A 25,190-nucleotide genomic window follows, 5' to 3' on the forward strand; every position below is an offset into this window, starting at 1 on the left:
CTCAGTTTCCACATTAACCTCTTCAGTAGCAGTGTTGTGATGGGAGGGAAACTAGCTGCCACAACTGCCAACTCTCTATGGAAAGGGTTTTCCTGTCTGGCCTGCCAGGATTGGCAGCTGTGTCCTACTGGGGACTCAGAGTATAACCCTCATGGACCAGATCTTTATGGTTTGAATGGAAATTTCAGGACAGAAAATGTGACTGTGTGTCATGTCTAGGACACAAAGAAACTATATTACCTGCTGTAATCCTCCAGGCAAAATCTTTAAAAGAAGTGCCAGTGCCAGCACTACTTGTGAAGATATGCCACCTTAGCACTAGGGGGCCATGGAGATACAGGCTTTTAATCTTACAATTAAGTGACTGAAGCAGGATGGTAGACACAACCCAAATTGCAGAATAATACACTTACAATTATAATTGAAATAAATGGTCTCAGGAAACAAGCTGGAGTAGCCATTTTAATATCAGATAAAACTGACTTTCAACCCAAAGTCATCAAAAGAGACCCTGAGGGACACTTCTTGCTGGTCAAAGGAAAAATACAACAAGAAGAACTCTCAATCCTGAACATCTATGCTCCAAATGCAAGGGCACCCTCATTCGTAAAAGAAACTTTATTAAAGCTCAAAGCACACATTGCACCTAACACAATATTTGTGGGTGACTTCAACACTGCACTTTCCTCAATGGACCGATCAGGAAAATAGAAACTAAACAGGGTCATAATAAAATTAATTGAAGCTTTGGACCAATTAGATTTAACATATATATATATATATATATATATATATATATATATATATATATATATATAGAACATTCTATCCTAAAGCGAAAGAATATACCTTTTTCTCAGCACCTCATGGTACCTTCTCCAAAATGAACCAAATAATTGGTCACAAGACAGACCTCAACAAATATAAGAAGATCGAACTAATCCCATGCCTCCTATCAGATCACTATGGAGTAAAAGTGGTCTTCAATAGCAACAAAAACAACAGAAAACCCACATACACGTGGAAATTGAACAATATTCTACTCAATGATATCTTGGTCAAGGAAGAAATAAAGAAAGAAATTAAAGACTTTTTAGAACACAATGAAAATGAAGACACAACATACCCAAATCTATGGGACACAATGAAAGCAGTGCGAAGAGGAAAACTCATAGCCCTGAGTGCCTCCAAAAAGAAAATGGAGAGAGCATACATTACCAGCTTAATGACACACCTGAAAGCCCTGGAACAAAAAGAAGCTATTTCACCCAGGAGGAGTAGAAGGCAGGAAATCATCAAACTAGATGATTAGAAGGCAGGAAATCAATCAAGTAGAAACAAAGAGAACCATACAAAGAATCAACAAAACAAGGAGCTGGTTCTTCGAGAAAATCAACAAGATAGATAAACCCTTAGCCAGACAGACCAAAGGGCACAGAGAAAGTATCCAAATTAATAAACTTAGAAATGAAAAGGGAGATATAACAACAGAAACTGAGGAAATCCAAAAAAATCATCAGATCCTACTACAAGAGCCTGTACTCAACACAACTGGAGAACCTAGAGGAAATGGACAATTTCCTTGACAGATACCAAATACCAAAATTAAATCAGGACCAAATAGAGCATCTAAACAGTCCCATAATGCCTAAAGAAATTGAAGGAGTCATCGAAAGTCTTCCAACGAAAAAAAGCACAGGACCAGATGGTTTCAGTGCAGAATTCTATCAGACTTTCAAAGAAGAGTTAACACCAATACTCTTCAAATTATTCCACAAAATAGAAACAGAAGGAACACTACCCAATTCCTTCTATGAAGCCACAATTACGCTGATACCAAAATCACACAAAGATCCAACAAAGAAAGAGAACTTCAGACCAATTTCCCTTATGAACATCGATGCAAAAATACTCAATAAAATTCTTGCCAACCGAATCCAAGAACACATCAAAAACGATCATCCACCATGATCAAGTAGGCTTTATCCCGGAAATGCAGGGTTGGTTCAATATACGGAAATCTATCAATGCAATCCACTACATAAACAAACTCAAAGAAAAAAACCACATGGTCATTTCATTGGATGCTGAAAAAGCATTTGACAAAATTCAGCATCCTTTCATGCTTAAAGTCTTGGAAGGAACAGGAATTCAAGGCCCATACCTAAACATAGTAAAAGTAATATACAGCAAACCAGTAGCCAGCATTAAACTAAATGGAGAGAAATTTGAAGCAATCCCACTAAAATCAGGGACTAGACAGGGCTGCCCCCTTTCTCCTTATCTTTTCAATATTGTACTTGAGGTACTAGCTCAGGCAATTCGACAACATAAGGAGGTCAAAAGGATACAAATTGGAAAGGAAGAAGTCAAACTATCATTATTTGCAGATGACATGATAGTCTACCTAAGTGACCCAAAAAACTCCACTAGAGAACTCCTACAGCTGATAAACAACTTCAGCAAAGTGACAGGTTATAAAATCAACACAAGCAAATCAGTGGCCTTCCTATACTCAAAGGATAAGCAGGCTGAGAAAGAAATTAGGGAAATGACCCCCTTCACAATAGCCACAAATAGTATAAAGTATCTTGGGGTGACTCTTACCAAACATGTGAAAGATCTGTATGACAAGAACTTCAAGACTCTGAAGAAGGAAATGGAAGAAGACCTCAAAAAATGGGAAAACCTCCCATGCTCATGGATCGGTAGAATCAATATAGTTAAAATGGCCATTTTGCCAAAAGTAATCTACAGATTCAATGCAATACCCATCGAAATCCCAACTCAATTCTTCACAGAGATAGAAAGAGCAATTATCAAATTCATCTGGAATAACAAAAACCCAGGATAGATAAAACTATTCTCAGCAACAAAAGAAATTCTGGGGGAATCAGTATCCCTGACCTCAAGCAATACTACAGAGCAATAGTGTTAAAAACTGCATGGTATTGGTACAGTGACAGGCAGGAGGATCAATGGAACAGGATTGAAGATCCAGAAATGAACCCACACACCTATGGCCACTTGATCCTCGACAAAGAGGCTGAAAACATCCAATGGAAAAAAGATAGCCTTTTCAACAAATGGTGCTGGTTCAACTGGAGGGCAGCATGCAGAAGAATGCAAATTGATCCATCCTTGTCTCCTTGTACCAAGTTCAAATCCAAATGGATCAAGGACCTCCACATAAAGCCAGACACTCTGAAGTTAATAGAAAAGAAACTGGGGTAGACCCTTGAGGACATCGGTACAGGGAGAAAGTTTCTGAACAGAATACCAATAGTGTATGCTCTAAGAGCAAGAATTGACAAATGGGACCTCATAAAATTACTAAGTTTCTGTAAGGCAAAGGACACCATCAAGAGGACAATCGGCAACCAGCAAATTGGGAAAAGATCTTCACCAATCCTACATCAGATAGAGGGCTAATATCCAATATATATAAAGAACTCAAGAGGTTAAACTCCAGAAAAGCAAACAACCCTATTAAAAAATGGGGTACAGAGTTAAAGAATTCTCACCTGAAGAACATCGGATGGCGGAGAAGCATCTTAAAAAATGCTCAACTTCATTGGTCATTAGGGAAATGCAAATCAAAACAACCCTGAGATTTCACCTTACACCAGTCAGAATGGCTAAGATTAAAAATTCCGGAGATAGCAGGTGTTGGAGAGGGTGCGGAGAAAGAGGAACACTCCTCCACTGCTGGTGGGGTTGCAAATTGGTACAACCACTCTGGAAATCAGTCTGGCGGTTCCTCCGAAAACTGGGAACCTCACTTCCAGAAGATCCTGCTATACCACTCCTGGGCATATACCCAGAGGATTCCCCACCATGTAATAAGGATACATACTCTACTATGTTCATAGCAGCCCTATTTATAATTGCCAGATGCTGGAAAGAACCCAGGTATCCCTCAACAGAAGAGTGGATGCAAAAAATGTGGTATATCTACACAATGGAGTACTATTCAGCCATTAGAAACAATGAATTCATAAAATTCTTAGGCAAATGGATGGACCTAGAGAACATCACACTAAGTGAGGTAACCCAGACTCAAAAGATGAATCATGGTATGCACTCACTAATAAGTGGATATTAACCTAGAAACCTGGATTACCCAAAACATAATCTACACATCAAATGAGGTACAAGAAGAAAGGAAGAGTGGCCCCTTGTTCTAGAAAGACTCAATGAAGCCGTATTCAGCAAAATCAGAACGGGGAAGTGGGAAGTGGTAGTTGGGAGGACAGGGGGAGAGAAGGGGGCTTACAGGACTTTTTGGGAGTGGGGGGCTAGGAAAGGGGAAATCATTTGAAATGTAAATAAAAAATATACCGAATAAAAAAATTAAAAAAAGAAATAAATTGAAACTTATCATTTATAGGAATTTTCTCTTTTGTTATTTTCTATATTCTTTGTTTATATTATATATGATTTTCCCTTTCCCTGTTTGCCCCTCAGCATAATCCCATAAGCCCTCTTGCATTTGACTGTTCCCCAATCAACCCCCTCCCACTTCTCTGTCCTGTCACATATCAAATCATTCCGAAGAAGAAACTAGGAGAGGAAGGAGAGAGTCCTGGTCTTGGAATGGCTTTATGCAGCATTGTAGGGGATTACCAGGAATTTTCAATGGAGATTGACTTACTATGGCACAGTGGTTTATTTAGCAATGCATATATTAATGTAATATAACATTAATTCACAGAGAAGCAAAGTATCTCCTTTCCTAACTTATTGTTCATCTTGTGACAGGTGGGAACCTCCTGAACCCTAGGCACTCAGACCAACAGAGTCTAGGCAATGACGAGTCTTTGTGTACAGGAACAACAAGTGTGGTCTCAACACAGTTACAAATAAAGGTAATTTGCATGGAATTCTTTGAGGCAAATTTAAAATCTCAATGTCTTTTTTGTGTGTTTAGACTAGTAATCCTCAAATGTTTTCACCCAACTCCTCATATATCAATTTTTCTTTATATTGCCACTGGGATCAGAGAAAACAGGTCAATGCTCTGTCCAGTTAGTCGTTACACTATATTGAATACTGCTCTGAAACATTCTAACCCAAGACAGCCTTGTACAATGCTATGGTCCAAGGTGCTCAGAGTTCCCAAAGCCTGTATGGCCTACTGAAGATTCTCAGCCTTAATTTCTGAACCTCTTAAACATCAGGAACTTAGTTTTCATTCCTCATGATCATGCAAATGCATAACCCTCCTATGTGCACACAACCACTCACAGCTATGTGAAGTCTTCTGGTCCTGATTTCAATAAATAACCTATTTGTAAGCCAGCTTCTTAAGTTGAACATTCCCTCAGAGCTCCTTTGCAATATGTTTTTCAGTGGGAACAGGCATCCCTAATCCCAAATCTACCACTTTACTAGCATAATAGGAAATCCCAAGGTGGGATTATTCACTAAATGTATGAAGCTGAATTGACACAAGGGGTGTTCTATTCACTCTAATTTCTTCAGGGAGAGAGGTTTGTGAATCTGACACAGATATACATACACAATTGTGTGTGTGTGTATATGTGTGTATGTGAGTGTGTGTGTGTGTGTCTGTGGGTAAAGCCATTAATGTGCTAGAGAGCTGAAATGCCAGCATGCCAGACAAAGTGTTTTGATGTTTCCTGTCTTTTCCTTTTTGTCTTAGAACATCGCCAGGCATGATAATGCCACTCTTCTTCCCCAAGAGAGGTTCCAACTGTTAAGTGCTCTTGGGCAGAACATTGAAATAAACAACAATGTTTCGTGGGCATTTTACGTGAGCCTGAGCAAAAACTTCTATAAAATGGCAGCTGACCTTGATCAATGTGGACAAAAGGAAGCAGCCTTTGTGCTCTACCACAAGTACCTCACGTGAGAATCTGCAGTTTCTACTCCTTTTCTGGAACTCGTTTTTTTGCTCAGTCTGCTGTTTTATTCAGGGTTTTCTTCTTTGTTGACAGCTATAGAACTTGAGGATGTAATCTTTTCATCAGATTTCTGGAACTGCCCACACAGACTTTTTCTTGTGATTCAAAGATATGAGGAACAAAGGTGGTGGTGTTATAAATAAGGAAATATAATGGCACACAAGGTCCAGCTCATAGTGGAAGAAAAGAGGGCTGAAAATCAGTGTGTATCTGAACTGATAGCTATTTTTGATTTTCAAATCTCCCCTGATGTAAACAGTCACAGATTTGTCTCTGATGGGTGGCCACACTTATTGAGTTCTATGGGAGAGAGGTAGGCATTCCTGTAGCTTCACAGTCACCAGAGGATTGTTGACTACCTGGCTTCAGTGTGGTTAACCATCCTTAGGAATTTCTCCAAACTATTCATTGTATTGCATAAGAATAGTGAAAAGTAGATTGTAAAGCTGTCACCATGAAATACTTCTTACAGCCTCAGTGACAAGGGTGCTTTGACTTTAGTAAGGGGAAGATGGAAAAGTCTCACTAATCCTAGTTGGCCTTAAATTTTGTGAAACAGAATATAAGGAGATATAGTATATATATATATATATATATATATATATATATATATATATATATATATATATATATATGTGTGTGTGTGTGTATATATATATATATATGTGTGTGTATATATATATACACACATATATATATATATAGTATAGGGAGGGGTTTTCTGGACATGATTTAATTGATCTTAGGAAGACTGAATGTTTAGTAGGTACGTCAATTACTGTTCCACAACTAGAGAGCTTAGATTTACAGATGAGTTGAGGTACCACAGTTTGCATTCCCTTTGTTGTACAAATACTACAACAGGGTTTCTCTTGGTTTTCCACTGGTGGTTTCCCGTAAAATGAAGGCATTCTCTTGAGATCATAAAAAATCTACTCTCATTTTTTCCCTTCTCCAATAACAAATCTCTCTTACCAAAAAGTCACAAGTTCTCCCATACATCAGCTTCCCAGACTGAGTTTCTGGTCATATCCTCTTCTCAAGAAGAGTTTTTGACAAGGCAGTGAATCTTGAATCTTGGACAGACATAAGGGTTGAAGCACTTTACTAGCATCTTTCAGTGCATCATGAGACTAGGTACCCAGGGAACATCACCACCTAGAACTGAAAACCCTCAGTATCTCCTCTCATTACCTAGTGATGTCTAAGTCACAAGTTCTCTCATACATCAGCTTCCCAGACTAAGTTTCTGGTCATATCCTCTTCTCAAGAAGAGTTTTTGACAAGGCAGTGAATCTTGAATCTTGGACAGACATAAGGGTTGAAGCAGTTTACTAGCATCTTTCAGTGCATCATGAGACTAGGTACCCAGGGAACATCACCACCTAGAACTGAGCACCCTCAGTATCTCCTCTCATTACCTAGTGATGTCTGAGGTAAGGTGGTACACTCCCAGGAAGCAATAAACAAAAGTGCTATGTGGGCAAAGATTAATATTGGGAATGAAAGACTCAGACCACTGTGTTTATTTCCTAGTATGAAGTCCAGGATTACAACCTGTTTCCTCAAGGATTGTGGGTCTATCTGGTGCCTCCTGGGTGTTGAAATGACCAACTGGCACTGTATCACTTTAACTATGCTTATTGACAACTAATGTTTGCTGAATGTGCCAGTATCATGGAAGAATTTTGATAGTTTTTCTCCAGTCTAAGTAATGGAAATTGATGTGGGATCTCAGGGTGTGCCTTATTAAACACCAATAACTTCTGAAGCAGTGACACAGAGTCCAAGATTCCTTAGGGACTCATTTAGACATTTTAATTTCTCTGCACAGCTTAGTCTCTCTGCTCTATTCCTTTAGACTCTATGTGGAAAAGCTCCCTGCAGATAAAAAGTACAAAGAGGTTGTGGAGATTTACAAAAAATCAAATATCCTCAAGGTAGGTTTTCATTCTCAATGTGACTGACCAAAAATCTCCAAAGCAGAACACAACTGCTCACCAAAAAGACACAGATGGTGACACTAGAAGGAAGCAGGGGGGGGTGGAGGGGGGGGGCAATGCTGTTTCAGGAATTCTGTATAGAGGGGATGGCTGGGAATTGCATTCAAGACATGCACGAGATACTGCTGCCCCTGCCATCTTCTATTCTTTCTCTCTTTTCTAACATTAGCACTGTTCTAATTATCCATTTTGGTTTTGTATTGCAGACAATAAAACAGATTTTTGTAAGGGCTGAGGAGCTGAAGAGAGACCTGATAAATGAATATTCTGAAGAACATCTTGTTTACTTGACAGAAAAGGTCAGTGTGAGTGGAAGCATGGATATAGGAGGACTGTGTGACATCTACACAGTCTGATCCCAGGACTGTCTTGTGCAGTGTCTTTGAAGTGTGAGTCAATGAAAGGGCTCCCTCTGTAATCCAATCAACCCACATGAACATGCACACACACACACACACACACAATGTCATGGCATACTAAGAAGACTGAGACCTAACTTTATTAAAAGCAGGAAAAGAGTAAGCTAGAAGAATGGATTTTCCAAAACACCAGGGATACAAGGCCCTAGACTGAAATGTCAGACTTTAACGGAACTACACTTTGTTCATATCTGGGCTGAAAAGACGTTTCTTCCAAAATTTGAAGTAGTGGCCTAAATTCTTTTCCTTTCCTACAGAAGAAGAAGGAAGAAGAACTGTCCAAGAAGGCATCATTCTTGGAAGAAAAAAAGAAGACCAGAACACGAATTTCAAAATGGGCTTCCTTTCCTTTTCTAAAACGGTATGGTTCTCAAGAAAAATAAACAAGGTGGGAGGTGGGCGCTGGAGCACCAATTTCATCAAAGGAAGCTCAGCCTTATTCAGTAACAACTGGAACTTTCAGCCCAACAGTGGTGCCTTCAGGAAAGGAAGCCTGTGATGAAGCAGGTCAAACAACATCACCAGCTGCCAAGGAGGCTGCAGAAACTGGCACCTTAGAATGTCCAGGTGAGTCATCATCGTTTTCTTACTTGGACAAGCCTTGTATAGAAGTTGTTCAAATTGCATCTGGGTCAGGAAAACAGGAATGAGACTGAAGCTCACCAGTAAGGTAAGGCAGAGGTGCTGGACAGGTGCCTCAAGTCTGGAACACTGGGCCCCACACGGAATCCTGAATCTCCTGCCATGTGCTCAGTCTTCTGCTTCCATGGATCTGCTGGCTATGCTGTGGTAACAGAACCTCATGAGATGAGTGCTGCTTTTATCTGTCTTGACAACCTGACTGTCTTGTCAGCATGGGAGACAGAGCAATATTTCCATATGTATCTGTCAGATGTTGTTAAAAAATTTCTGAACTTTCCCTGCAGTTCAGCGACCACATGGGTCTCCCTCATCCTTAAAACATTGCAAGATTGTGGACAGATTGTGGTAATCTGACCCTGAGATAAGAAACTGTGTATGTATTTGTGCTCTCTGCATCCTCTTATTACCTGAAGGACTTATTCACAGCCTCACAGATCTATCATAAATGCTCCATATGATTGAGCATAACCACAGCTGGCTTCATCAAGGTGGATTCTATGGAATAAGTGTAGTTTGACTCAATGCATGCCAGGATGTCACAGATTGTAAGTCATTTGTGTGAGTCAAGATCTAAGGCAACATCCAGGTGGACACAGGAAAATACAAGTCTAGACTTCAGAGCATAAATGCCAAAAAATCTGGAGATATGAATGAAGATCCAAGGAGACCTGTCTCTGCCAGTAGAAACACAGCAGAAGTTTTGCTTTTCTCTGACAGTATAGCTCCCTGAATGCTTATGGTGTTCTACTCAGTTAGGAGATGACTTTGTCCAATGAGGACTTTCACAGAGAAATTTTATATCAGCTAAGAGTCACATCCAAAAATATTGCTCCATCCACTTAAGCAGACAGTAAAGCCCATGGCCCCTTCTCCCAGACACCAGTAACCAGAGCTTGGAGTAAAACTCCCTGCCTATCATGAGGAGGGGGATGAAGAAAAGAATCTCAATGACTTTGTATTACTTTCCTAGGGTGATAGACTTGAGTTCTCCTCAGGGATACCAGGCCCTGTCTCCTCATACTTTTCTCTCTTTTCCATTACAGTTGAGAAAGGCAGAGGCCTGCGCCAGGTGGTCCTCCCTCATGATTTGTGCGATAAATTCCTCACTGCAGCAGGAATGAACACCAAGAAAAAAATAGAGACATGTGGTGTTCTATGTGGAGCCCTGGTAAAGATATAAACACTTCTGATTTGAGGCTGTTGCTTTCCCCTTGACTTTACATGACTCTCAGGGAACATATCTAGGGTCTCTATCCATACACATCACCTTCCAGAAGGAACTATTGTTGACAAGGTTGGCCATCTTGTATTGGATGACTTTGTATTTGGTTGCTTTAGAGAGTCTTTTGAAATGAACAATGTGGTTCAATGCTATAGATAGAAATGTTCATTCTAGTTGGGGGCTAGTGCCAGAAATACCAGGCACTGGAAAACTGATGCTGGAAACTTCTCACAAGTTCAAATGAGCCTCAGCGTCAGAGTTCTATGTTACCTAAAGGTAAAAGAATGCAAACAGAAAGCAGAAATGCAGGTAGCCAGGCATAAGTCACGGAAACAGACAAGTTGCCTCGTTGTAACCAGAAATCAATGGCATTTAGGTCCTGGTCTGAGTATCTACTCTGGTAAGCTTTTGAGCACTAGTTTCCTAGGCATCTCTAGACTCCTGAGCAATCCTACTGGCTGCTACTGGAAAGACCCTAAGCCCAGGAGGTGTCAAGCTGGACATCTACATTTCTACTCAACATCTGTTCTTTTTTAGCTGTATCTTAGCAAAGCACAAGAGCAGCCAAGGATTTGAAACCACAAAGGGAGAAAGAAAAATGAGATTCATGTACTATCTGGTCTGGGGCCTATTGTGTGTATGAGAGAATGGGTCTGAGACCTCCAAGAGTTGTGACAAGTTGTTTTCTCCTGGCAGGTTGGAGAGGAATATCACATCAGCCATATCCTCATTCCTGTCCAAGAAGGAGGCCCAGATTATTGCTGTGCAAAGCATGAGGAGGACCTCTTCTTTATTCAAGAAGGACTGGGACTTATTACATTAGGATGGATACATGTAAGCAAAAGGACCTCTGGGAATGAGGGTTCCTTTTCTGTTTCTTCAAAACAGCCTATCTAAAACTTGCTGTGCACAGAGGCAATTCATTCCAGATCATCGGCTCTGAGCATATATAACCAATAGTGTGCAGGTCAAATCAAAGGTGCATTTCCTGGCACTTTTACAGCTCTTTGTATTTTATGTTTACTAGGAGTAATTGTTCAAACTTTCAACTTTATGTTAATCTCCATGGAGAATGGTAGCTTGCCAGGATATATGAGAAAATGTATATAGACCATATACCTAAAAGGTGTAGGGATGAAACTTAAGTAAGCCAAGAGTGTCTGTTCTAATGATTGTGTTTTTTATTTATGAAGAAGTACTTCCTTTGTGTACACTGAAATGATCTTACATGCAAGATTTTGAAGTGTTTGAACATGTATAGCACACATCTTTTGACTTTCAAGAAAACACATTTACTTGCCGAGAGAGTCTCTTGGATGATTCTGTTATTTTCAAAGACTGAAGTTCACAAATTCAACAATATATTATGGCCAACTGATATTGGCCTTTTGTGGCTTGGGACTCAAAAGGGAAATCACACATAAAATGAGCACCAAGTCACATGAGACAAAGTGCACAATATACTTCAGGTGAGAAATATAGGACAGTGAGGGTTGCAGAGGAAGAGCTGTCACATATAAAGTGACATGATGACTTGGGAGGAGGAGCCCAAAAAATTTTTGGGAGAGGGGATAGCATTGGAGAGAGATACACTGAGATCCTATATCAGTGAGCATTTCTGTTGGCTAGGATTTGTGGTTTCTTTTGGAAACGGATGCCTGATCTTCACATATATAACCAAAGAGAACCCTGGCATACCTTGTCTAGGATGGAGGTAAAAATAGAGAGTGATTTGGAGTATAGAGAAAACTCTGGACTATTCTGAGCAAAAGAATGATGTAACCAACACCATACTCCAGAAGTTAAAATTAAGGAGTTGAAGGGCTCCTTGGGAAGGGAATGTCAGGTGTGGTTTGGGAGCTTATACCATGGAATGAGGATAAGAAGGTGATAGTCTTGTTTGTGTGTGTAGGAGGGATCAGGGTAATTCAGATACCCAGGCAATAGGTGTAGAGGCTGAGGAGTCAGACTGGGCAGGATTTCAATTGGACTAATGGAGTTAGAAGTGCTCCTCTCATAAACATGAATAGGGTTGCAGAAGAGGACAGATCTTGACAGCAGGGTTCAGTTATACTGTTTGGAATTGAAGGCACATGTTAGATATTCCAACTGCATCAACATTGGGAGGATGTTGTGAGAAGCCTAGAGAGGGACCTGAGCCACGTGCAGGTGGCTCATGAACCTGGTAAATAGGGAGAACTGGCTGCAAGAGAAACAATTCCCTGGAAGATTAGGTGAATGTCTAATGAGGAAAGCAGGGTATATAGGGATGAAGAAGAAACAAGGGTGAAAGAGAACTGGATATGATGTTCTCAGAAGCCGCATAACAGGGATGCAGGAAGAATGACGTCAGGATTTGACCTGCTGGAGCTCTGAGGATATTGACTTAATGCCTTCTAAGTCATGGTGGGCAGAGATTGCAATGTTCAATAATGTCATAAAATCTGGGTGTACTGTCACACTCCTGGACCCCTAGCATTCAGGACGATAAGACTTGTAGGTAGAGAATTTGGTGCCAAGCTGATTGAACTGTAATATTGTGCCTCAAAACAAGAAGTCACTTAATTAGGAATTGGTCAATGTGGAGTCTGTCATAACGGTCATACTGAAGCAGGCATCTAGGACCTAGAATCTAGGGGAATTTGAAGTGAGAAGGCTGCTCTTAGGAAATGGGTTAGCAGATTACTGACCTGTAGGACCTGTGAGATGGTTTGGACATGGTATCTTCCTGTTTGTTGTTTTCTTCAATTTTTCTTTGATTTCACTTTAGTTGTCAAAGGCTTGATGTTTTAAATTATAGCATAGCTGTGAGTGTACATATGTAAAAAGAGTTGGGGTTGCAAATTGGTACAACCACTCTGGAAATCAGTTGGGCAGTTCCTCAGAAAACTGGGCTCATCACTTCCGGAAGATTCTGCTATACCACTCCTGGCTATATACCCAGAGGATTCCCCAGCATGTAATAAGGATACATGCTCCACTATGTTCATAGCAGCCCTATTTATAATAGCCAGAAACTGGAAAGAACCCAGGTATTCCTCAGCAGAAGAATGGATGCAAAAAATGTTGTATATATACACAATGGAGTACTATTCAGCCATTAGAAACAATGAATTCATGAAATTCTTAGGCAAATGGATGGAGCTGGAGAACATCATACACTAAGTGAGGTAAGCCAGTCTCAAAAGATCAATCATGGTATGCACTCACTAAGAAGTGGATATTAACCTAGAAAACTGGAATACCAAAACCATAATCCACACATAAAATGATGTACAAAAAGAACGGAGGAGTGGCCCCTGGTTCTGGAAAGACTCAGTGTTAGCAGTATAGGGCAAAACCAGAGCAGGGAAGTGGGAAGGGGAGGGTGGGAGAACAGGGGGAGGGAAGGGGGTTTATGGGACTTCTGGGGAATGGGGGTCCAGAAAAGGGGAAATCATTTGAAATGTAAATAAAAATATATCGAATAAAAAAAGGGAAAAATAAGTTATAGCATAGTTGTGAGTGTACATACATAAATAGAGTTGTTAAATATCTCAAGGTGGATGCATCTATATGCATACACAACTTAGAGATAGATATGAGAATCTGCTAAAAGCCTGCTCCAAATTTCTCACTTCCTTCCTCTGAAATTGAATCCTCTCTTGATCTCACCATGTCTTCCTCCATTTTATATATGAACCTCCTCAATTCTAGCAGTACTTTGTGTTCATTGTGCAGAAATGTGATTACTATCTGTAAGTGTGGACTCATGAATGTATTCGTCTGATGGGTAGTTACATCTGGTGGCCCAGTGAGAATGCGAGGGAAGTAAAGGAAAGAGTCATAGTATTATCAGGCAGATGGTTCAATTTTCCTTTTCCACATGACAGATGTGGGTCTGAATGGAGAGATTTTGAAAATCACAGGAGAGAACAGATTGTTAATGATCCATGGCCTCCCTTCCTTGCTGGATCAACCATAGCTGACTGGGCTAACTTACAATTCTTGACTTCTTTTGTCTTCTCAGACCCATCCAACCCAGACAGCCTTTTTGTCAAGTGTAGATCTACACACACATTTTGCATACCAAATGATGCTCCCTGAATCCATAGCTGTGGTGTGTGCTCCCAAGTATAAACAGTAAGTATGTGAGATTCAAGTCTGGAATTTAGAATTACAAAATTGTCAATGGCTCCAAACTATTTAAAAATTGTCTAGGTACAGAATGTCTTAATTGATTGCTAGGAAAGCCTTCCTTTAAGGTGCATATTCTAATGATCACCAGCCACTCTTAAAAGATAAGATGACACCACTGCTGGTTTTCTAAGACAACCTCTCAAGAAATTTACTCAAGAGGCAGAGATTGAACAAATTCCACAGAAAACACTGTATAAGAGTTTTATGTCTTTTATTTCACAATGCTGTGTTATTCTGAATTCTTCAGGAGAGGTAGTATTGGGCAAGCAATGAATCATCCTGCTTTCTTTTATAATATTTTTGTACACTTGATGTGCTACAGGAATAAGATTGCTCTGGTTTTAGAATTTTGTCCCTTCTGCCTCAAATTTATTGGTTTAAACAGACATAACTCATTGCTACATTGTTCTTCCTGCATATTTCTACTGTTGACTTCCTCTGCCCACTTAGATTATCGTGCAAGAAAGGGATCCTGAGACAGAGAGACAGAGATGCTTATATATGACAAAAGGAAGGAAAGTGAATAAATGAATAAATGAATGAATAAATAAATAAGAAAGTGTAGATGGAAGATCAGGGGGAAAGACATCAAAGAAAAAAAGAAAGGAGAAACTCTAAGAAACTAGTGGATAATTAAAACTAGGACATGGATGTCAAGGTCTAGGAGGAGGACAGTGTGGACCATGATCAATTACAATAGGCAGACATAGTCCGCAGTTACTAAAATAGAAGGGAAACACTGTTCAAAGACAAGAAGAGAGATAGGAGGTTTTGAGAGAGATGAGACGGTAAAAGAGAAAGAGGGAGAGACATATAAGAAAAAAGAGACATCTAAGAAAAAGAGAGAAATGAGTAAAAGAAAACAAACAAAAGAAAACGGTAGAGAGAAAGGTAGAAAAGAGAGACAGAGGAAACTAGGACTTGGAGGCAAATGTGTGCAACTGTGTCTGTCTTTTCTCATTTCAGAACTGGAATTTTCACACTGACACCTATTGGACTACAAGAAATATCTGATTGTCCACGGAGAGGGTTCCACACCCACAGACAGGACACAGCTCTCTTCTGTGTATGTATCTTTGTACAAGTAATCAAGGCCGTGTTTTCAAGCAGGACACAGTGCTGATTGGGTTCATCATTTTTTCCTTACCCTCCTGGCAGTTCATCTTCACCACCCTCTTCTTAACAATTCACAATAACCAAATATCTAGGATGTAGGTATCAGTGGATATAAGTTTTCTCATATTTGAAATCTAGTCATTGACTGTCTCTGAGATGCTAGTCCTTTCTGTCCCTCAAACCTGATATCTGGGGTAACTAATAACATCAAGATAAGATTAAGGAAGCAAAACTTGAGTGTACTTCAGGGTCAGAGTGTGAGAGCAGCATGCTTGAGGCTCTGAATTCCATCCCCAGTAACATGAGGAAAAGAACAAAGTATGAAATCCATTAGCTTATTTAATGCTTTATCCATGTCATTAACTAACTCACAGTCAGCGATCTGAATGCAAATGGAAAATATGCAAGATATGCTAATTATGCAAATTTTGACCAGGAATTTTGTCTGGAAGAGTATGGTTCTAACTCTCTAGGGAGGTAGTTTCTTCTCCCATATTATTTTCTCTGGTCACACACTTAGTATGATCAGATCTCTGTGTGTCAGATCAGCCCCAGATAGCAAGATTCTTTCACTTTATTGCATATCAGCCAGGGCTCTTCCATTGAGTTTAGATTCAAAGGAAATGTAGCAACATAGTGAAAGGACCAGAACCTGTCCCATAAAATATATAAGAACCAGAAATTCAGTCACAGAGATGCAAAGTAATCTAAGATCCTATATCAGACTGCTAATTCCAAGAGTCAGTCTGTCTTTCTGTCTCTGTCTCTCTGTGTATGTGTGCTTTATATGTGTCATAATACATGTATATATATATATATATATATATATATATATAGTGTGTGTGTGTGTGTGTGTGTGTGTGTGTGTGTGTGTGTGTGTGTGTAGCATTATACTCTTGATTATAACAAAAATTAAGACCTAATAAAATTTAAGATTTTTTTTGTAAAACATGTATATTTCTATGTTTCTTTCTGTACCATCATTGTGTAGACTAGTGAAAGCGGATACCATTTTCACTTTAAGCCTGTTATCTGTGGGTTCAGTACCTTTAGTGCTGTGAAGAGTTTGTCAGATGTCCTAGATCTGGAGTCAGGTGATTGTGCAGTGCCTGCTTCTGTATAAGATCAGTGGATTCTGTTGCACATTTTATCAACTCCCTTGTTCCCAGTTGAGTACTCTCATGGATCAAAAGCAGAGAACATTTTTCAGTCAGATGGGAGGAAGAAGATCCGAACAGATGTGTTCTAAACTGCATAGCTCTGTCTTGTAATATAACAATGTTAAGTATTGCAAAGTTGAAAGAGATTGCATGATTATAAAAAAAATGCCTAGAAATCTAATCCCAAGGTTCCAAGTTGCAACAACACTTTCTATTTCTGGCCAATGTAAAGCATACTGACAAAGCCAGCAGCAGGACAGCTATAGCAGGTGAATCATGAGTTTAAAGCTATCTGACACTATGTCGCCAAACTGAGTCATACTGATTACTCCTCATGTTTTTGTATGCCATATTTAAGCATCCCTCAAAGACTATTAGATAACTTTTATCATCTGATTTATACAATGACTCCAATAATACACTGGACTTACTGATCCTTTTAATAAGGCAATATTTTGTAAGTGACTCTGGAAAATATGTGCCAAGATATATGGTGACACACTGACTCTGATCATGAGGAGAACTAGGGAGGAGTACTGGGTCCCAGCCCCTTTCCCATAGCTGCCACCAACAAGATAATCTCACCTCTAAGATGAGAGTTATTGCTCTACAGTTAGCTTTTTACATTAGAGGATTGGGACAGGGTTATGCAGTGAGATTGCTTGTGTTTTAAACTTTAGGCCCTCTATTCAGTTCCCAGCATTTCCACTTCTGGAATCTGCTAAGTGCTGCTTTCCTATAATACAGCACTGGAGAGCAGGTGTCAGGAGTTTAACACCAAGATTCTTCTGTGCTCTCTAGGATATATAGTGTAGATTAGATCACATGAGACTTTCCTTTGCTATAATATAAAAAGTATAAGTTGTTTCAAAATTGGAGCTTACCATGACTTATCCACATTTCCTTTTCTCCAATTGCAGGACTGCAGTCATGTCACCACCCGGAGCATCATGGTGACTGTCACAGATTTGAGATGAGTCAAATCCCAAACACCTTCAGTTGTGTGTGTGTGTGTGTGTGTATGTGTGTGTGTGTGTAAGTGTGTGTATGCATGAGTACTTGTGCACATGTATGTCTCTCTCTCTCTGAGTGTTTTATACATATGAATGTGTTGTATGTATGTATGTAGGGTGGTATACATATCTGTTATCTTCAATGTGTTATACATGTTGCTTCTATCTCTTGAATGTTTAATCTACATCATGTATGTGTATCAGTCTGGATGGTTATACTTGGTGGCCAAAAGAAAACCTATCTTTTCTATATGAGGTTTATTTAAAGTTAGGATAGTGTATTAGGAGTTCATAACAATTAGAAATTGATTTTGTTATAAAACATATTTATGAAGAGGTTAAGACAATATTTTTGGCCATGAACCATGAGCATACATTGTATATAAGGATTCAGTACACCCGAAACTGGTCTGCATCATCTGTCACAGGGTAGATGTGGGACAGATTATAATTCCAAGACTCACTAACCAACTGCAGAGGGGAATCATCTCAAAGGTCCCAGACATCAGCCTACATTTTTCATATACTCAGAATGTTGCTCTGAGAGAAATGGATTAATGAAGACTAAAAAGAATTTTCTGACTCAATAGGAACTTTGTTGCTTTTGGATTGACTTTAATCTGACATGAATCAACCACCGGTATTCAGTATCTAGTACAAACGGCATGATATGATGTCTCCCTACATGAGATTATTATAGTCTGGTACTGCAACATCATGGAAAACTGAAAAAGATGTATTTTCCAGAAAATATCCTAGGGATGTGTGTTTCTGCTAGGCTCCCTGAAGAACCTTTGAGGATGCTGTGTCAGGCTTACACCATTAAATTGCTGACTTTGTACTGTGATGTTCACTGCATATTGAATCTTCAGTTCATCACAGATGTGAAAAGAACTTTGGTAACAAAGTGACCACCTCTCAAACCCTGGAAGACAAGAGAAGATGACTACAGCCCTGTGGAATTTGTAACATTTATAGAACATAAATAAGATGAAGACTTTCTCCACTCCTCATACACCATGTCACCTGCTCCAGTTTGTCCAGTCCTACAACCAAGTTGTCCCGATGGATATACTACTGACTGAAAAATCTTGCCACAAAACACAAGACTATACACCAGGGAAATCTGTCTGACCTACACAGAGTAATGTGCTCACCTGAACGTGGTTCCTACAGCATGTGACTTCCCTGAATTCTTAATGACCTAATCAATTAGACTAGTACTTGCATTCACCTCACACAAAGATACTGTCCTCAACAAGAGATGGCAGGACAAACTCACTGCTGGTGGCATACTGGCAGAAAGAAGCTCACTATGACCTGTGGGTGGTCAACTATTCTACTCAATGCTCCTGACTTTGGTCCTGTTCAGAAGTGAAGCTAATCACAACACATTGATGTTTCCCTCATATTGCACAGAATCCAATTTAAAAAGAAAAATCTCTTCAACGATCATGTCTCCTTTAAATGTACATTTATTTTCTCTCTCTGTCTCTTTCTCTGTCTCTGTCTCTGTCTCTGTCTCTCTCTCTCTCTCTCTCTCTCTCTCTCTGTGTGTGTGTGTGTATGTGTGTGTGTGTTTCTGTATATGTGTTTATTGTTTTGCTTCTAGAGGACATATGCTAGAGGTTCTCTCGAGTTCAGAATAAATCTCGAGCACTTGAAGGCATCAGGTATTTTCTACTACTATGTTAGATTCCATGATCAAACTCTGCTTGTCAGGCATGGTGCTAAGGTCCTTGTCCCTGGAAGCCAAGGGACATGTAACATTTAAAAACAAAAACAAAAACAAAAAACATAAAACCTGCTGTGTTCAATCTGGTGTGTTGCATGTCTTCCCTGTGGTGTCCCATGGATGCTGGAAAAATTCTTCTCTCTATACCCCTAAAGAAAAATGACTCCTCATACCTAAAACACTTGATATTATTAGCTGTTCTTATAAAGCTGGACTAGGAGCTTCTTTAATATGTATGATAGCATGCTGTAAGGGCTTCACTTTTTAAAGGTATAGTGCAAGTAAACACAGTTGCTGGGTTTTTATGAGTGCAATGGCTTATCCTGTCCAGAACAGATGTTTTCAAAGCGCTCCTCCTATTTTCCACCTTTTATACTGTTTCTAGGTCATGTTATACCATGGCCTCTGAGTAGTTAGGTCTGGTGTGTATTTGTGTGATTTAAATGTCTCATTTGGGGTCAAACACTTAACATTTGCTCTCAGCAACTCGAGGTAATTAAGGAAATAGGTATACATCTAAATAATAATATTAATAATAATAGTAGTAGTAATGATAGTAATGATAAGGATAATTAGAGTAGTACAAATACAAGTAATAATAATAAAAAACCAATGAGAGTAAATTAGTCTACCTTAACACATCACCCTGCAAAAGTTGTTTCTCTGACCTTTGGGAAAAGTAGCACTAATCTATGAACATGGACACATTGAGGAAGCAGTTTGAAAGTATGTCCAAAAAGACAGCAGTATGTCTTTTCATGATCTGTTATGTACCAGAGTGTGGGTTTAGGACCAGGTTAAAGATCTAGGTATGGATTTCATCTTGTCTAATGGCCAAAATTTTAACCAGACCGTTTTGGTTACTGTTATAGCAAGACTGTCATGATTGAATCTGTAGGCATATCCTACCAAGTACGTTAGAATAATAGCAGATAAAATCCACTAGTAGTCAGAACATGACTTCTCTCCCATGTATAGCACCACACTTCACAGAGAATGCAAGGCAGCAGTCAGATGTCTGCCAGACTCAGTTCATTTCTCTATGGACCAAAACTGAACTGTGGTTTCTTCAACAGTAGGTTCTTACCATCTACTTCTGGTATGTAACCAAGAGAAATAGTACTAGCTTATATTGTTTATGTAGCTTCAGGCTTCACTGAATAAAAGTACAAGGTGACTTTCTCACTCCTGGGACTGAATTTTTTGAACACAATCATCAGTTGCTGAAACAAGCTGCAAGTGTTCACTGCAGAGGGTCCTCCCTTTAACTTAAGATTCATGGTCTCCAGCTTGGATATTGAAGCCTGTGGACAGGGTGATTCCTATTGGATCCGTAAGAGCAGCTAGGGTCTCACTAACCATTGCTATCTGAGAATAATGAACTCTCAATTATTTCCACAAGTCCGCACTCAGCAAATGCATCATATAAGGATGCCACACTGATAACTGTTACATCACTACAGCACGAGGTTTTCATACCACTGGTCCCTTTGCATGTCTATGCCTAGATGAGGACAGAAAGTGAATCTCTAAGCGTCCTTTTTGCAATGCTTACATTCCATTCCACATCTGTCCCATACACACACTTTTTCTTCACTTCTCCTATTAGATCCTTCCCTATTATTCTCACCTCTCCTTGCTTGTTGGTCTAAGTGAAGACACAGTTTAGGTCTTTTCATATCACAGCTGGCCCTGTACACATAGACACAACCCAATTCCCAGACCGACTTGCTGCTAGCCAGTGCAGAGTTGTAAGTGAGGTGGTACTAGAAGTACAGGACTAGGCTGAGGGGCCAGGTCATCACTTGTAAATGTTCCGAGATCAAAACATGAGGAGGACACAAAGCATTCTGATCTCCAATGCTCTGCAGAGTACAAATTAATTTATGGACAGTGCATGAGGATCCAGACATGGCTCATTCCAAAAAAACTCATTCAATATGGATCCTATTTGATCTCATCTCCCATATGTTTGCTCATAAGTTCTCTACTCAATTCCTAATTTTCTTGGGTAACCTTGGCTCTAGTAATGAATTCATATACCTACATATAGACCAAAAATTCACATGCACAAAGTCTTCTGAGAAACAAAATAAATAGAAATCCTTAAATGTAGAACTCTATAAGCATTTACCTGCTCAAGAGCCTGCCTGGATTTCCTCAGTCTTGATGCATGTACCTGGATGTCAGGTGGGGGATCAGGCAGAGAACCCATGGGGAAGTAGAGAGTGTGGAGTTCTAGGGGAAGCTTAAAGTCCCTGAAAAACCCAAGACAGCAAGAGAAGGAGAACATGGAGCATTTTAACCAGTTGGGTAAGGACTTCCTACTCATCCATTAGCTCTCCTTAATTTGAACCAGAGAAAGAATAATAGTATTTATGTTGTAGACTCTGAATGTGTTTTCTGGGGAGACCTTGTGGCTACAAGTTGAAGACCTGTTGGAGATATTGGAAGATAGGAAATCTTGCCAATTTTCCTATTGTTTAATCAGGTAAGTCACCCAGAAGACATCTCAAGTCCTGCTTCTTGGGATAGAGACAGAAATATACCAAGATATCTAGGTAGTTTGGTTTACATAGTTAGACCTGATCGAAAGTAAAGGCAATTCTAGAGAGGAGAGGAGGAATGTGTTGATATTTTGGTGATTCTCCATCAACAAGCAAAGAACCTCTCAGGTGATTTCATTAACACACTTAAAGAGCAGTTTATCCTCCTTGCTGCTGACATTTTCCTGTTAGCATAGTAAGAGGCATTTGTAGTCTATGAGGTGTCAGGTACAGTGACATTTTTGAATGACAATCATGCATTTTTTGAGGTAGAATTTCCATATAAGGCAGGCTAGCCATATGATTTTCTTGCCTCAGCTTCAGTGAGGTTTGAGTGACAGTGATGTTGATGTTCTATTTAGACCTGAGTTACTAATATAGCATGCTCAAGTTCTGGAGAACCAAACCTCACAAATCATCAATATAGGAACCAGAGGCTAAAAGATACTTCACAGTTAGGCAAAGGGACAGGTGACCATAAAGAAATACTCATTGCTCACAAGCTGTGTTGCCATGTCTCTTAGGCAACCAACCTTTAATTGGTCAAGAGAGATTCCGAGGGAGCAGAGGGATGAAGTTCTCCACAGACTGACTGGAGCCAACTGAGGAGACAGAGATTCTAAGCTGAATGAAGTAAGTGGCATGCCTGTTGCTTTCTGTTGAATGCCTCTCCCCTCTCTGCCTTGTGAGAGCACTATGCATCTACCTCCATCTGTGACACTGCTATCTTGATAGATATAAAAGGCTGAAAGATTGGCCACCACCCTGGTCATACAGTTTGCATTCTAGGACCATTAGCTATTTTATCCAGAGATATCTGAAAGAGAACATGATTAAACAGTGGTTGATGGAAGTCCAGGAAAAGGAGGAAGCAGTGGATGCCACAGTTATCATGAACTAACATACAAGTCTGGTTTCATGGTGACTCAGGGCAGTTTCTCAAGTGTACAGTAGAGTAAATGGCTACACAATTGTAAACAACCATTCTGCAGTATGTGTGTCTACATGTGCCTCTCTGTCATGGGAGGTTTCTCCAATTGTGTGTGATACATGAGTATGTACAGAGATGAGGGTCTCCATGAGTGAGAGATTATGCTTGTAGATGTGAGCATTCATACATGTGTACTTAGTTCTGTGTGGGCCTTCTCTGCCTCTATGCATACAGCACAAACAATAAATCAAAGACTTTGTTCTCAGGGGCTCTATTGCTGCCCTGAGAGCCTGTTACCAAGGCTCAAAGGGTATGTGAGCAAGAGAGAAATGTGAGAAGGCTGGGCTACACTTGTTAGGCAGGAAGGTCAATTGTGTTTGGAAGAGGGATGGAAGCTTCTCTGGATTCCTCTGTGTAGGAAACCATGAGATTGTCCATCAGTTTAATCATCCATACACCCAAGAAGCTGCATCACATACTGTTTTGCAGGTGTGTATTGTTGTGAGCATAGGTGAAAACAGGGCTTTTCACAGAGCAGCTTACAGCATAAATAAAACATAGATTTCTGTATAGGTCAAAGCTGTAGGCATTTTGATGGGAGAGCTCATTTCAACTTACTTCAAGTTGTACAACAATCTACCTACCCATTTGGTTCTTACTGTTTACAGTTCTGTTCCCTATCTTCTGCTTCCATCAGTATTTTTTCATACTCCTGCATCTGCTTTTGTCCCCTCTGTCTGTCTCCTGCCCTGGTCAATCCCAGCAGTTTTGACCTTTCTATTGGCTGTCAGATATTTATAATTAGCAATTAGCAGTAAGACAGTGCCAGAATATCTCTTGGATTGTCATCAGGCAATGACATTCATGTTTTGAGCAAAGTCAGCAAACTTTAAATCAGCAAAATTTAAAATCTAAAGCACAGTGATGGTTCAGAAACGACAGTATCAAACTCCTGCCATCACTTAGCTCTTTATCAGTACAGATTTAACAATTGAAAATACAGAGATGCACCTTCATATACAGTAAGGAATGTCACCTGAACAATGGATGGATATGTGCACACAGCATGCAAATGTGAAGGTCACAAGACAATTTCAGATGTTGCTTTATGTTACCTTCTACTTTCACGGTTGTGAGCCAGCTTATGAAGTACTAAAAACTACAGTCGGATCTTCTGAAAGAGTAGTGCATGCTCTTAATCAGTAAAGCATCTATCTAACCCTCACCTAAGATACTTCACATTTGTTTGTTTGTGTGTTCGATATTGATCATAAAGGGATAAATGGTTGGAGGTCAGCAGATAATTTCAGGAAGGTGGTTTCTTTTAGAACTGTATATTGAATTTAAGAATGAAACTTAGGTTACCACACAGAAAAGCTCAACAAAGTAAGATTTGGCAAACCAACAGAAGAAAAGAGCTCAAGAAACTGAGACATATTTTTACACATTCAGGAGTCCTATAAAATACTAAACTGAAAGATAGGTTTTGGGAAGACTTTGCACACACCAATACACCCAATGTCTGCTGCCTCACCGTCTGTGTGTACAAATAAGTTTTGATCAGTTGACTTAGAAGGCTTTGTTCTCCTTGTGTCTAGTCTATCCTATGGTATGTATATTATTTATTCTTATTTTTCTACTTCAGGATTCCTTGAGCTCTGAGGAGGGGCATTTAATGGAGAAATCTCATATGGAGTTGGGTGCTGCCCTTTCTCTCTTTCTGTCTCTCTGTCTCTGACTCTTTCTGTCTCTGTCTCTCTCTCTTTCTGCCTCTATCTCTTTTCTCTGTGTGTGTGTGTGTCTGTCTGTTGGACATTCTGTATCTCAGTCCCTCTGCATGCATAATGTCTGATTGTCTATCTTTGCATTTTTTCCCATCAGATGCATGAGAAACCGGGGAAGATCCTTGAGGACATGGGCACAGGGGGAAAGTTCCTGAACATAATATATATTCAATTAATGACTTCACTGTACCTTTTAAAATGGTAAAAAATGTAAAATGTAAAGATGTAAATAATGATGCATTTGGAGCTTCTAATATGTGTATATTTACTTTCTTTAAAGAATTGGACACTGAAGGCCTCTGTTCTCTCATTCAGCTAGGGAAAGAAATGCCAATGCTGCCATTATCCTTAGCAAGGCTGGATTTTTATAGACAGATTGATTTTTAGAGCGGCTGTTCAGAACAGACTGCTTCTGGAATGCCTGCAGTTGCAGGCTGATTTTGAGTGCAAGGGTAATACTATAAGTAGTGACAAACACTTCAGATCCCAGAAATGTCAACAGGCAATGAAAAC

Source organism: Apodemus sylvaticus, chromosome 1 (assembly GCF_947179515.1).
Source record: "Apodemus sylvaticus chromosome 1, mApoSyl1.1, whole genome shotgun sequence".
NCBI classification, from domain to species: domain Eukaryota; kingdom Metazoa; phylum Chordata; class Mammalia; order Rodentia; family Muridae; genus Apodemus; species Apodemus sylvaticus.